We start from the raw sequence: 14,278 nt of genomic DNA, 5'->3' as shown, positions 1-14,278 counted from the left end.
GGGGAAGTTTGCAATTCTGGAGAATTCTAGATTACTCTCACTCTTTGGTCATAGGGAAGCTGATCAAGTCCCTCCCGCGGGCTTAAGTTAACTGTCTAATGCAGCAATGTGTGGCATGCTGAGAAAGTCTGCAAATGTCGCTAACTGTGGCCTGAAAAGAACCCGAGGCGTAGAACGACAGTGCTGCGGTGACTTTGACCTCGATAGACAGTGCAGTCCTGATGGTGCTGGCAGGCTGCCGATTTCCCCTTATCAGCTGGCATACCTCAGTGATAATCTCTTTGTGGAAGCGCAGTCTCCAAAGGCAGGTGGTGTCGGGCACATCGAGGTAAGACTGCTTCTCCCTGTACTTGCAGGGAGCGTAACGTCTGGTCCTCCTTAGCAGTCTATCACGTCTTACATTGGGCACATAATGCTGTGGAGCGTATCTTCGGCGATCTTGAGTCTGCTGCATGTAATTGGCCATCAAGAGAGGGTGAGAAAGGACAGGCATCATCGTAGTAGCTCTCTGTTTTCCACGGATTGGTCACAAACAAGGAATGTCCCGACGAAGACACCCATTCAATTCTAATCGGTCACAGTATGGTCAAGATGTTTATACAGATGTTCACATCAACTCCAACGACCTCCAGAGTACATCTGAACTCCCCCGAGGTTGAAGCACAGCAGCCTTTTAAAGAATGCGACATGTGATGTAGAACATGGCGTCCATAATGCTATGATTAGTTCCGGTTAGTTCCACTTTTTCTGGGGGGTTTTTTGAGCAAGCGATATTGTGGGCGATATGTGTGCGAGGTGGTGAAAGTGATGCTGGGCAATCTCATGGCTGCTAGTTTCGATAAATATGCTCTTTACGACAAAAAAAAGTGGGTGGGCGGTATTATTGAATCTCGGCGTTAAATCAGTGCGGAAATTAATGCTGGCCGATATTATGGCCGATGATTTCGCCCATTCTGATGATTCTGCCCAAAAAAAGTGGGTGGGTGGTATTATTTTTTCCTGGTGTTAAGCACATGGGGAAAGTAACACTCGCCGCTAAGTTTTTGAAAAATGCCCGTCTGTTTCCATTTTGTGGCTAAATGGGCGATATGTGGGCATTATATGTCATTTCAGCGGTAAAATGGGCGTTAAGTCGGCGTTAAGCATGCAAAAAAAGTGGAGGTTTTAGCCCATAATAACCTTAGAAAGGGTTCAGAGGAGGTTTATCAGGATTTAAAAATTTTATTCATGTTATATATTCTTTACGACATCACAAACACACAGACACACAAGATAGCTCTTAACACAGGAACTTGTCAGATGACCTAGTCACCCGATGCTTTTATTGCATAAACATTAGCAGCTGCAGTACCATAGTAGTCTACTAGGTGGAGCTATATATATATATATTACACTTCTCCCTCCTTAATGAAGAAGTCATTATAACAAAATAATCATTATCGATAACTTGCATGGTTATACATAATAAAATATATTAACTTATTTTGCCATATTTACAAATCAAACTTAAAAACTGGTTTTCTGTTTCGAAGAGAATAGCTTCACTCTTGAACAGAACTTCCCAAACTTGGTGTCAAACTTAGACTCATTCTAGGCTGAGGCTGAGGAGAGTTTTTCTCCAAGGGTAATCCTTGATCTATATTTTGACTCTTTACAACTTCAGACTGTTTGTCTGCCTGACTCAGACTCAGACTTAAATTGTGACTTTCTCTTGGACTTGTTTCTAGTACATCTGATGTAGGATTTGCTGCTGGTACACTACTTGTAACAAGACTACCTGACTCATCAAAAATAATCGAATCATTCTAACTTTCAACTCCTTCCACATCTGTAGGTAAAATATGATCAATGTGAACAAACTTAACCTTTCCATGATCAAACATCTTGACCAAATATGTACAAGGACCACATATCTTCACTACTCTTCCTGGTAACTACTTTAACCATTTATGGTGATGGTTCTTCACTCTCACTTTCTGATTCCATATCAGATTAGCCATAATCTTATTAAATGGCGGAGCAGGCTCGAGGGGTCGTATGGCCTACTCCTGCTCCTATTTCTTATGTTCTTATGTTCTGAAGATTCAATTTCACATTTCTCTTTCTTATTCTACCTCTATCATGATTCTCTTTCTGTCTTAATTGTTTCTCTTCTATAGACTCTACCAAGTTTGGCTTTAACAACGAGAACCTGGTTCGTGGCTGTCATTTGAGAAATAACTCTGCTGGCATTCTACTAGTAGTTGTATGAGGAGTATTATGAAAAGTAATTCAAAAATTTGCAAATTTGTGGTCCAACGACAACTGCTGTTTCTTTGGATTTGGATTCAACATTTGTTTGCTGTGAGTACGCTTTACAATTTGTTCTGTGCGCTCTTCTGCACCATTTGAAGCAGGATGGTATGGTGGAATTTTGGTATGTTTCACACCGTTTCTGCTCATGATCTGTGCAAATTCTTCTGAACAAAATTGTGGCCCATTATCAGACACAATTTCTTCTGGGAGGCCATATGAAGAAAATAATCTTTGCACATTGTCTAGTGTTTCACTTGTTATTTTCCACATCGGAAACACCTCTACCCACTTCAAATGGCTATCAATCACAAAAAACAATTGTTGTCCTTCTAATTTAGCAAAATCTACATGTAATCTTTGCCACACGCTGGGAGGTCATTTCCATTGCTGTAATGTTACTTGTTTCTTGTTTACTGATTGACATGTTGTACACTGACTAATGATGTACTCTATATCTTTATCTAGACCTGGCCACCATAAGTAACTGCGTGCAAAACTCTTAGTCAAGCGCATTCCCAGGTGCTGGTCATGAAGATCTCCTGATAATTTGGATCAGACTTTATTTGGATAACTACTCATGCACCCCACATGATACAATCTTGACACCCCTCTGCAATCCAACCACACCTGCCAAGCAGCGCTACAACACCAGCCATATCGCAACCAGGTCTATTATAGACCAAACTATCAGGATTCTGAAGCAGCGTTTCTGCTGTCTTGATTGATCTGGAGGGGCATTTCAGTATTCACCTGCTAGTGTCCTCACCTGTTGTGTGCTGCATGCTGCACAACCCGGCCATCAAGAGGGCCCAATCATTCCCAGCAGGGATGACAGCTCCACCTCAGGAGGACGACAACGATGAGGAGGAAGACAAGGAGCTTCAGCCAAGGAGGAGGCAGCCTGACACTGTTGCGGCTGCAAGGGCTGCTCATCAGAGACTCATCGCGCATTGATTCCAGTGAATGATGCAAGATGTGCCGAATCGGTAGTCGATTCACCTGGCGATGTGCTGAAAACATCGCGCCCCACCCTCCAAACCTCCATGTATATAAATGGCAAGACAAGAATGTGACAAATGCAAAGAATTTTTATTGACAACAAAAACCATAGTGTGCTGTAAAGAAGAACTAAAGGATGCCATCATCCACAGCAAACAATAATTGAAAGCAGGTCCCTTGAAACATTCTCACCCACATCCAAGTGCAGCTATTTACATTCGTTCATATTCGAATAAGGACAGCATCTCTGGGCATTATCACACAATTCTTTAAAGGCTCATGCAAGTGCAACTATTTACATGAGTTCATATTCAAGCAAGTTCACCATCTCTGGGCACTATCACACACATCTTTAGCGGGTCTTACTGAGTACTTTCCCACCCCTTCCCTTCTCCCCCTTCCCACGTCTACTGCTCCTCCTCACTGGGGTCTCAGTGCCTGCAGCAAGGCTGGTAGAAGATCACACTGTTGGCACCATTGCCACAGCTGTTGGCCTAGTAGGACGTCTGCATCAATTTGGGCCCTGGAAGGCCCGACTGCGGACTGCATCACCTCAGCATGGGCAGCAGCACTCTGTGGTAGATGGGTTGCAGAAAGGAACAGGGTCAAAGAATAATGTGGTCCTGGGAGAGGACATCACATTCCAACAGGCCCGATACACTGCTAATCCCTCGGGGCAGAGCCTTAGCATCTGGAGCTATCTGGCTGAGCACAGATTGCTGCCGTGCTTCGACAACGTTAGGTCCCTGTGAAAGCGATAAGGCCCCAGATATGATGGCAGTGGTCAGTGCCTGCATGGTTTCAAGTTGGCTCTGCAACAGGGCAGAATGCGTCTGCAGTAAAACGGACTTCTCCATCCTCACAGCTCGTGCATCGACACTCTCGGGCACCCTTGACAATGCACCCAGCAAATCGCTATGCATCTGCAATGACCGTCTTGCGAGATCCTCTAATTCGGCCTCATCATCAGAGTGCTGCTGAGCATCACTCGGGCGTGCACTCACCCTCTGGGGAGTTGGCACCATGCTTTCCCCTCCCCTGTGGCGTTGCTGCAGGCCACTGGGTCCCGGAGCATTACCCACCTCCACCTCCCCAACCATGCCTTCCACCAAAAAGTTGCTGGCCCCGCTCTATGAGGACGCTGGATCCTCTGTCATGTCCAGAGAGGTGTCCTCCGCCTCCTCCTCTCCACCGTCACCCGCAGTGGAAGGCTGATGTGCAGGCTCCTAGCCACCTAACTCATCATCTGAAAGCACAAAGCCAGAGAAGAGTGGTTACCTGCAGGGGAGGTGGCCAGGACTGGGAAAGGAGTTTGCAAATGCCAGTTGTCATGTATCTTACATTGTTATATATAACTGTATCCTAACATGCTATACATGACTGTAATAAGATATGACCTGTAACCACCAGCATACCTTACCACCACAGGTGCACTTGCAAGAGACAGGTATATAAGGGCAGGTCTTAGGCAAGTGCAGCATTCCAGAGCTGTGAAATAAAGGAGCAGGTCCAGAGTGACCTTGACTTCACTACATGCCTCGTGTGAATCTGTACTGAGGGGACAGGACTTTACAGTGACAGGACTTTACACCAGTCTCATGGAAAATGGTGAAAGATTGTGGTGTCAGGGCTAAATGGCCTGCGGTTGCACCTCAGAGTCTGAATCTGGTCTCTTTGGATTTGTGTGAGCTTGGCCTGCAAGATTAAAGAGGACATCAGAGTTAGTGTCCTTCTATCCATCTGTCTGAGGTGCCTTACATAGTTCAGAATTTATTCATGTATGAGAGTCTTTAAAGATCGATCTACACTTCCATTAGCTGCGAGTACTTGATGTGGCAATGCTTGAATGAGGGGGCCGAGGACCTAACAGTTACTGTGAGGATAGCATCTTCCAGATGCATATGAAGGCTGAGGAGGTAACTATTGTGTTCCTAACACAGATGAGACTGCACACAGGGAGGTTAAAGTAAGTGACCTCAGTCTTTATTAAGACACTCCAGAGTGAGGAACAGGTCTTAGGGGCCGGATTATATACAGTGCTCCCAAGGGATGCTGGGATCCCTTGGGACTTCAGGGGATGCGCTCCCTGGTGGTGGAACATGGGAGTGCATGCTTTACAGATACACAACATCACTTCCCCCCAAAGTCAAAATGAAAACTATTTACAAGATGAGGCGGTCGGGAGCCTTTCTTTCCCTGGTGGACCGCCTTGGTACAAATGTCTGTTCTGGTGTGTTGGCAGTGCCCTCGCTGGGCTGGCGTGTAGTTGGCCCTGCAGGGCTGCTGGGTGAGCCTGGTCTTGCTGGGCTGTTGGGCGTGATGGGTTCAATTTCCTGGTCTGGGGTGGTGTCGTTGATCCTTTGGGTGTGTGTTGTGGGCTCGAAAGAGGTGGTATCTGCTGTGGGTTGTTCAGGGCAGTCTGTGAACTGCAGCCTCGTTTGGTCCAGGTGCTTTCTGTAAATTTGTCCATTGTCTAGTTTGACTACAAACACCCTACTCCCTTCTTTAGCTATCACCGTGCCCGCGATCCACTTGGGACCATGTCCATAGTTTAGCACATACACAGGGTCATTCAGATCAATTTCCCGTGACACAGTGGCGTGACCATCGTTTACATTTTGTTGCTGCCATCTGCTCTCTACCTGATCATGCGGGTTGGGATGAACCAGCGGGAGTCTGGTTTTAAGTGTCCTTTTCATAAGTAGCTCAGCCGGGGGCATCCCTGTGAGCGAGTGGGGTCTCGTGCGGTAGCTGAGCAGTATTCGGGATAGGCGGGTTTGGAGTGAGCCTTCTGTGACTTGTTTAAGGCTCTGTTTGATGGCTTGTACTGCCTGCTCTGCCTGCCCATTGGAGGCTGGTTTAAATGGGGCCGAGGTGACATGTTTGATCCCATTGCGGGTCATGAATTCTTTAAACTCGGCACTGGTGAAACATGGCCAGTTGTCACTGATCAGTATGTCAGGCAGGCCATGGTGGCAAACATGGCCCTCAGGCTTTCGATGGTGGCAGTGGCAGTGCTTCCCGACATTATTTCACATTCAATCCATTTTGAAAAAGCATCCACCACCACCAGGAACATTTTACTGAGAAACGGGCCAGCATGGATCCTCGACCATGGTCTGGAAGGCTAGGACCACAAACTTAGTGGTGCCTCTCTGGGCGCGTTGCTCAACTGAGCACACATGCTGCATTGCCGTACACAGGACTCTTAAGTCAGAGTCGATACCGGGCCACCACACGTGGGATCTGGCTATTGCTTTCTTCATTACCACACCCGGGTATGTGCTGTGGAGATCCGAGATGAACGTCTCCCTGCCCTTTTTGGGTAGCACTACGCAGTTACCCCACAACAGGCAGTCTGCCTGAATGGGCAGCTCGTCCTTTCGCCGCTGGAACGGCTTGATTAGCTCTTGCATTTCAACGGGGATGCTGGCCCAGCTCCCATGCAGTACACAGTTTTTAACTAGGGACAGCAGAGGATCTTGGCTGGTCCAAGTCCTGATCTGGTGGGCTGTGACAGGTGATTTATCATTGTCAAACACTTCCATGACCATCAACAAGTCTGCGGGCTGCGCCATCATCAGCAAGTTTGCAGGCTGCACCATTTCCACCCCCGTGGTGGGCAATGGTAGCCAACTGAGAGCATCCGCACAGTTCTCGGTGCCTGGCGTGTGGCGGATGGTATAGTTATATGCTGATAACGCGAGTGCCCACCTTTGTTTGCGGGCTGAGACATTAGAAATGTATCCCCTTGTTTTCAGCAAACAGGGATATGAGGGGCTTGTGATGGGTTTCCAGCTTAAATTTGAGGCCAAACAGGTACTGATGCATTTTCTTTACCCCGAACACACACGCTAATGCCTCTTTCTCAATCATGCTGTAGGCCCTCTCGGCCTTAGACAAGCTCCTGGAGGCATAGGCGACAGGTTGCAACTTCCCGCAACATTAGCTTGTTGTAATACACACCCGACTCCGTATGACGACGCGTCACATCCTAGTACAAGTCTTTTACACGGGTTATACAATACAAGCAGCTTGTTGGAGCATAAAATGTTTCTGGCTTTCTCAAAAGCAATTACTTGTTTTTTTCCCCATACCGAGTTCTCACCTTTACACAATAACACATGTAGGCGCTCTAAGAGGGTGCTTAACCCCGGTAGGAAGTTACCAAAATAGTTGAGGAGTCCCAGGAACGACCGCAGCTCCGTGATGTTCTGTGGCCTGGGCGCGTTCCTGATAGCCTCTGTCTTGGCGTCTGTGGGCCGAATGCCGTCCGCCGTGATCTTTCTCCCCAAAAACTCCACTTCTGTTGCCATGAAGACCCATTTCGACCTTCAGCCGCAGCCCTACGCGATCCAGTCGCTGGAGGAGCTCCTCCAGGTTTTGTAGGTGCTCGACGGTGTCCCGATCCATGACCAATATGTCGTCCTGAAAGACCACCGTGTGTGGTACCGACTTGAGTAGGCTCTCCATGTTTCTCTGGAAGATCGCTGCAGCCGACCGAATTCCAAACGGGCATCTGTTTTGATGAACTGTCCCTTGTGCGTGTTGATGCAGGTGAGGCCCTTCGAAGACTCCTCCAGCTCCTGCGTCATGTAGGCCGAAGTCAGGTCGAGCTTGGTGAACATCTTGCCTCCTGCCAGCATCGCAAATAGGTCGTCTGCCTTAGGTAGCGGGTATTGGTCCTGTAGCGAGAAACGATTAATAGTTATTTTATAATCGCCGTAAATCCTGACTGTGCCATCACTTTTGAGTACTGGAACAATCGGGCTGGCCCACTCGCTGAATTCCACTGGGAAGATGATACCCTCGCGTTGCAGCCTGTCCAGCTCGATTTCCACTCTCTCCCTCATAATGTGAGGTACCACTTGCGCCTTGTGGTGAATGGGTTGTGCCTCTAGGACCAAGTGGATCCGCACCTTCACCCTGGAAAAGTTTCCAATGCCTGGCTCAAAAAGGGAAGGAAATTTGTTCAGAAACTGGGTACATGAGGCCTCATCGACATGCGATAGCGCTCGGATGTCATCCCAGTTCCAGCGGATTTTGCCCAGCCAGCTCCTTCCAAGCAGCGTGGTGCCATCGCCCGGGACAATCCAGAGTGGCAGTTCATGCACCATGCCCTCATAGGTGACCTTGACCATGGCGCTGCCCAGGACAGTGATGAACTCTTTGGTGTATGTTCTCAGTTTCGTGTGAATGGGGCTCAGGGCTGGTCTGAATGCCTTGTTACACCACAGTCTCTCAAACATCTTTTTACTCATGATGGATTGGCTAGCGACACTGTCCAGTTCCATGGCTACGGGTAAGCCATTCAATTTTACATTTAGCATTATAGGTGGACATTTAATCGAAAATGTGTGCACCCCGTGTACTTCAGCATCTGCCTCCTCTCTCTGAGGCTCGAAATTGCTTTGATCCACCATGGACCGATCTTCCTCTGCTACGTGGTGATTTGCAGGTTTTGCAGAGCTTGCAGCTCATCTGCAAGCTCGTTGTAGGTGCCCCATTGTTCCACAGCTCTTGCAAACATACCGTTTGAAGCAGCATGAATAGGCTGAATGGAAGCCTCCACAACACCAACAAGGTGTGAATTGCCATGCATTCATCCTTTGTTGCGGACTCTGAGTCATCTGGGTCACCTGAGGCCTGCTGGCAGTTGCAGTCTCGTGGTTTCTGCCCTGTACATTTCTGCTCGCAAACACAGTTCCAGTTAATTTATGAACATTTCTAGCACTTGTGTGCTGAGAGATTTGTTTGGTGTTATCACTGGTGGACATAAACACCTGTGCTATCGCAATGGCCTTACTGAGGGTCGGTGTCTCTACAGTCAAAAGTTTTTGTAGGATGGTCTTGTGGCCAATGCCCAGTACAAAAAAGTCTCTGAGCATCTGCTCCAGGTAGCCATCAAACTCACATTGTCCTGCAAGTCGCCTTAGCTCGGCGATGTAGCTCGCCACTTCCTGACCTTCAGATTGCTGGCATGTGTAGAACCGATATCTCGCCATCAGCACGCTCTCCCTCGGGTTAAGATGCTCCCAAACCAGTGTACACAGCTCCTCATATGACTTATCTGTGGGTTTCACCGGAGCCAAAAGATTCTTCATGAGGCTGTAAGTCGGTGCCCCGCAGACCGTGAGGAGGACCGCTCTCCTTTTTGCAGCGCTTCCTTCTCCGTCCAGCTCATTTGCTACAAAGTACTGGTCTAGCCGTTCGACATAGGCTTCTCAGTCCTCACCCTCCGAGAACTTCTCCCGGATGCCCACAGTTTGCTGCATCTTTGCATTGGATTCGTATACTCATCGCCAGTTATTGTGTTCCTAACACAGATGAGACTGCACACAGGGAGGTTAAAGTAACAGAGACCTCAGTCTTTATTAAGACACTCCAGAGTGAGGAACAGGCCTTAGGGGCCAGCTTATCTATAGTGCTCCCAAGGGATGCTGGGATCCCTTGGGACTTCAGGGGATGCACTCCCTGGTGGCAGAACATGGGAGTGCATGCTTTACAGATACACAACAGTAACAAGATGAGGTGGGGTCTCAACAATGGAGTAGGAAGGTTAACAGCACATGCGGGCCCTTGGATTGGGTGAGGCTGCAAATGCGAGTTTTGCAACTGGCCTCACCCACGTCGAGCATGGGGTCCAACACATTCACATTGAGGAGTGACTGCACATTGAGCTTAGAGCATGGCATGCTCAGGTTAATGTAAAATATACTCACCCTCAGCAACAGAGTCATGTCGATCCACTTCTGGCGACATTGGGTCGCTGTCCTGGGCACCGTATCACTCGCGGACACTATTTCAGCGACTTCCCGCCAGAGCCTTCGAAATGTTTGGGCCTGTGGCCTCGTTCTAGCCTCCATCCTCAGTAGTTCTCAAAGCCTCTCCAGGGCATCAAGCAGTGCATCTATGGCAGCATCGAAGAAGCGGTGAGCGCGCTGGTGAGCTGCTGCTGCGTCTGCGATCTTCACCCTGTGAGTGAGTGCATCGGAAGGGTCGATAGGCATGAGGCGCTACTATGCCCAATCACCGCCTCAATTGAATCCAAGTGGCAGCAGTATGTCTATGGTGCAGTTACAAATGATGATTGCTGCCTGGATGTTGCTGCCTCACTTGCCGTACCACTGACTGCCGTTTACCACCTCCAGGTAGCGTGCAATAACTGATTTAACACTGCTATCCCCTTATCAGGTGTCAAAACTCAATTTCGTGGTTGGTGGCAGCAACTATCGCTTGGCGGTAAAATCTCCATTCAGACGGTGACACCGCCTCAAAAATGGTGGGACTGAATTTCGATGCTAACGAGTTACAAAATAAACCTTCACTGTTGTTCTGTTGTATTGTACTTCAAAAGTTCTTGTTTGCTTTATAATGTTGGAAAGTTTATAAGGATGGGAACATGTGTCAATGTATTGAGCCATTTATGCTGAAATTGTGTCAATTCATTGAATTCTTGCAAGTAAAGATACAAATTAAAACATTTTTTTCTCAGTAACTATACTCCTATTCTCTATCATTATCATTGGCAGTCCCTTGGAATTGAGGAAGACTTGCTTCCACTCCTGAAGTGAGTTCTTTGGTGGGTGAATAGTCCAATACGAGAGCCACAACTCTGTCACAGGTGGGACAGATAGTCGTTGAGGGAAGGGGTGGGTGGGACTGGTTTGCTGCATGCTCTCGGCATTGAGATTCGAGGTACTCAGCACCCTCTCGGATGCACTTCCTCCACTTAGGGCAGTCTTTGGCCAGGGACTCCCAGGTTTCAGTGGGGATGTCGCACTTTATCAGGGAGGCTTTGATGGTGTCCTTGTAGCGTTGCCGCTGTCCACCTTTGGCTTGTTTTCCGTGAAGGAGCTCCGAATACAGCACTGGTTTTGGGAGTCTCGCGTCTGGCATGCGAACTATGTGGCCTGCCCAGCGGAGCTGATCGAGTGTGGTCAGTGCTTCAATGCTGGGGATGTTAGCCTGGACGAGGACGCTGATGTTGGTGCGCCTGTCCTCCCAGGGGATTTGTAGGATCTTGCGGAGACATTGTTGGTGATATTTCTCCAGCAGCTTGAGGTGCCTGTTGTACATGGTCCATGTCTCTGAGCCATACAGCAGGGCAGGTATTGCTACAGCCCTGAAGACCATGAGGTTGGTGGCAGTTTTGAGGGCCTGGTCTTCATTCTCAGTAGAAAGCAATTTGTGGCTGTTTCAGTCACTCGTGTATCAAAAGCTAAAGATTTTAATTTTGTTTGATACCTGTGTGGTAGACTGGTCATGAAGATTAAAGCCCATGGGATCCAGGGCAAAGTGGCAAGTTGGATCCAAAATTGGCTTGGAGGTAGGAAGCAAAAGGTAATGATTGATGGATGTTTTTGTGACCGGAAGGATGTTTCCAGTGGGGTTCCGCAGGGCTCAGTACTGGGTCCCTTGCTTTTTGTGGTATATATCAATGGTTTAGATTTAAATGTAGGGAGTATGATTAAGAAGTTTGCAGACGACACTAAAATTGGCTGTGTGGTTGATAATGAAGAGGAAAGTCATGGACTGCAGGAGGATATCAATCTACTGGTCAGGTGGGCAGAGCAGAGGCAAATGGAATTTAATTCAGAGAAGTGTGAGGTGATGCACTTTAGGAGGGCTAATAAGGAAAAGGCTAATAAGCGATAGGCCACTTAATAGTGTAGATGAACAAAGGGACCTTGGAGTGCTTGTCCACAGATCCCTGAAAGTAGCAGTCCAGGTGGATAAGGTGGTTAAGAAGGCATACAGAATGCTTGCCTTTGTTGGCCGAGGCATAGAATATAAGAGCAGGGAGGTTACGCTTAAATTATATAATACTTTGGTTAGGCCATAGCTGGAGTACTGCATGCAGTTCTGGTCGGCGTATTATAGGAAGGACGTGTTTGCATTAGAGAGGGTGCAGGAGAGATTTACTAGGGTGCTGCCTGGAATGGAAAATCTTCGTTATGAGGACAGATTGGATAGGCTGGGTTTGTTCTCATTGGAACAGAGGAGGTTGAGAGGAGACCTCATTGAGGTGTACAAAATATTGAGGGGTCTGGATATAGTGGATAGTAAGGGTCTATTTCCATTGATGGAAGGATCTATTACGAAGGGGCATAGTTTTAAGGTGGTTGGTTGTTAGATCTCTTAATTCCCAATGAAATACGAACTCCGGTTGTAGTTTTAATGTAACTTTATTTTGGCAGCAGCATATTCGCTCAATTGATAGTCTTTTAACCTTTAATTGGCTCGCTACCCAAGGTTCTAAAATGTCAAGTTGATTGATGACTTAATGCAATGTGGTCTGTGTTTTTTCAAAACTGCAGCCGGGCTGCAGAGCTTGAATTCTCTATCAATCCCCCCTTTGATTCTTTCACAAACTGAATCATAAAACATCAGGTATCACTGGTTAAACATTCTACAAAACAATTTCATATGTGTTAATAGAGTTTCCTTCCAAAATTTGTTGATGTGTTTCGCCACATGTCCGGACTAGTAGCTTCCACACAAATTTACACCAGCCCGAGTTCCATCGTGGCCACAACGGAAGTCTGCTTTTAATAGGTTAATTAACCTTATTCCAATTTAATCCAAATCAATATCTTAATTCAACCAGTAAACAACCTTCCATTAAGCATAACATACCCCTGTGCCACGTACAGACGGTCTGCTGGGACCTGCAAGGTGTCTCACATGTGGAACAGCAGCTGCAGCCGCCTGGTTGCAACAACATTTAATCAACATAAACAAACAATATAAAAGTAAAATAATTACAATGACTAGAATTAAACCTTCCATCAATGAAGTTCCTATTTAACCTAGCCATTCAGTGGCTCCGCTCCACAAAGTGAATGATGGGGGTTGCTTAAGTTTTTCTACCTCCTTTTGGATATGCTCCGCTAAGTGGGTAATTTCTTCGGAGCTATCTGGGATATATGTGCAACACTCAGTTCCGAGTAGGGTGCAAGTACCTCCCTTTTCAGCCAGGATGTAATAAAGGGCCAGTCTATTCTGTAGGGCTACTATGCGGATTGCGACCATTTCTGCATTGATTTTAACTAGGGCCTCTGAGGTATCATTGGCTACCTGTTCCACAACGGATGCCATGTTAATGGATTCCCTTGCCAGTCTGGCGGTCCCATACCTGGGGACCAGAATGGCAAAGAACCTCTCTGTTTCTGTGATAGCTCTCTTAGGATGGTGTAAATGCTCTGACAGTGACTTTATATGATACATATAAGGCACAATGTAGGCTAAATAGCAGGATCCCGTCATTTCTGGGGCAGCCAAGGGTAGGCCTTGTGGCCACACACCCAATAGGTGCCATTATAGGCAATGAAGGTTAGCTGTTTCTTTGTCAGCAACACTCCGGGACCTGTCCAGGCTTTTCCATCTGTTTTATTCAGAATTCCCGTTACGTTAAAAATTCCCACATCGGCCCAGTTTGGACGGTTCCGTGGCTTGATTATATTATAATTCCGGGAGCAGTTACTTTACCCCATATTTTGGCCTCCTTTGATGTTTCTAATCAGACAGACCGATTCCCCCGGTCTTCTTATCCCGTTGTATTAATGATAACAAAAAATGGGGGCCATTTGGAATTATTGTAGCACGGTTGGTATCCCCCTTCAAAGGTAGTCAGATTGTAACCTGCTGACTTCCATTTACGTGCCCAGTTTTCCGTATCCTGAAACGCATTGCCTGTTTTGTTTTGATTAATTATCCACTCAGCTATTTCCGAGATATTCAAGGGAACTGGCCTCAAGGGAATCCCTCCCTTTGAGTGAATAGGAATATGCGCACAAACCCAACAACTAGAAATGTTACCTTGTTTGGCATAAATGTATGACATATATAAAAAGGTATTTACATGTAATTCCCTTGGTACTCTACTATTTCCCTTTGGTGCAGAGGGTCGGCTAGTAAGAAGTAGGCAAATGCCTAGAATACCTACAGTCAGTAATACAATAAATGTATACATTTTGGCAAA

Source organism: Pristiophorus japonicus, chromosome 3 (assembly GCF_044704955.1).
Source record: "Pristiophorus japonicus isolate sPriJap1 chromosome 3, sPriJap1.hap1, whole genome shotgun sequence".
Lineage (NCBI taxonomy): Eukaryota > Metazoa > Chordata > Chondrichthyes > Pristiophoridae > Pristiophorus > Pristiophorus japonicus.
This window is presented reverse-complemented; position numbering follows the sequence as displayed.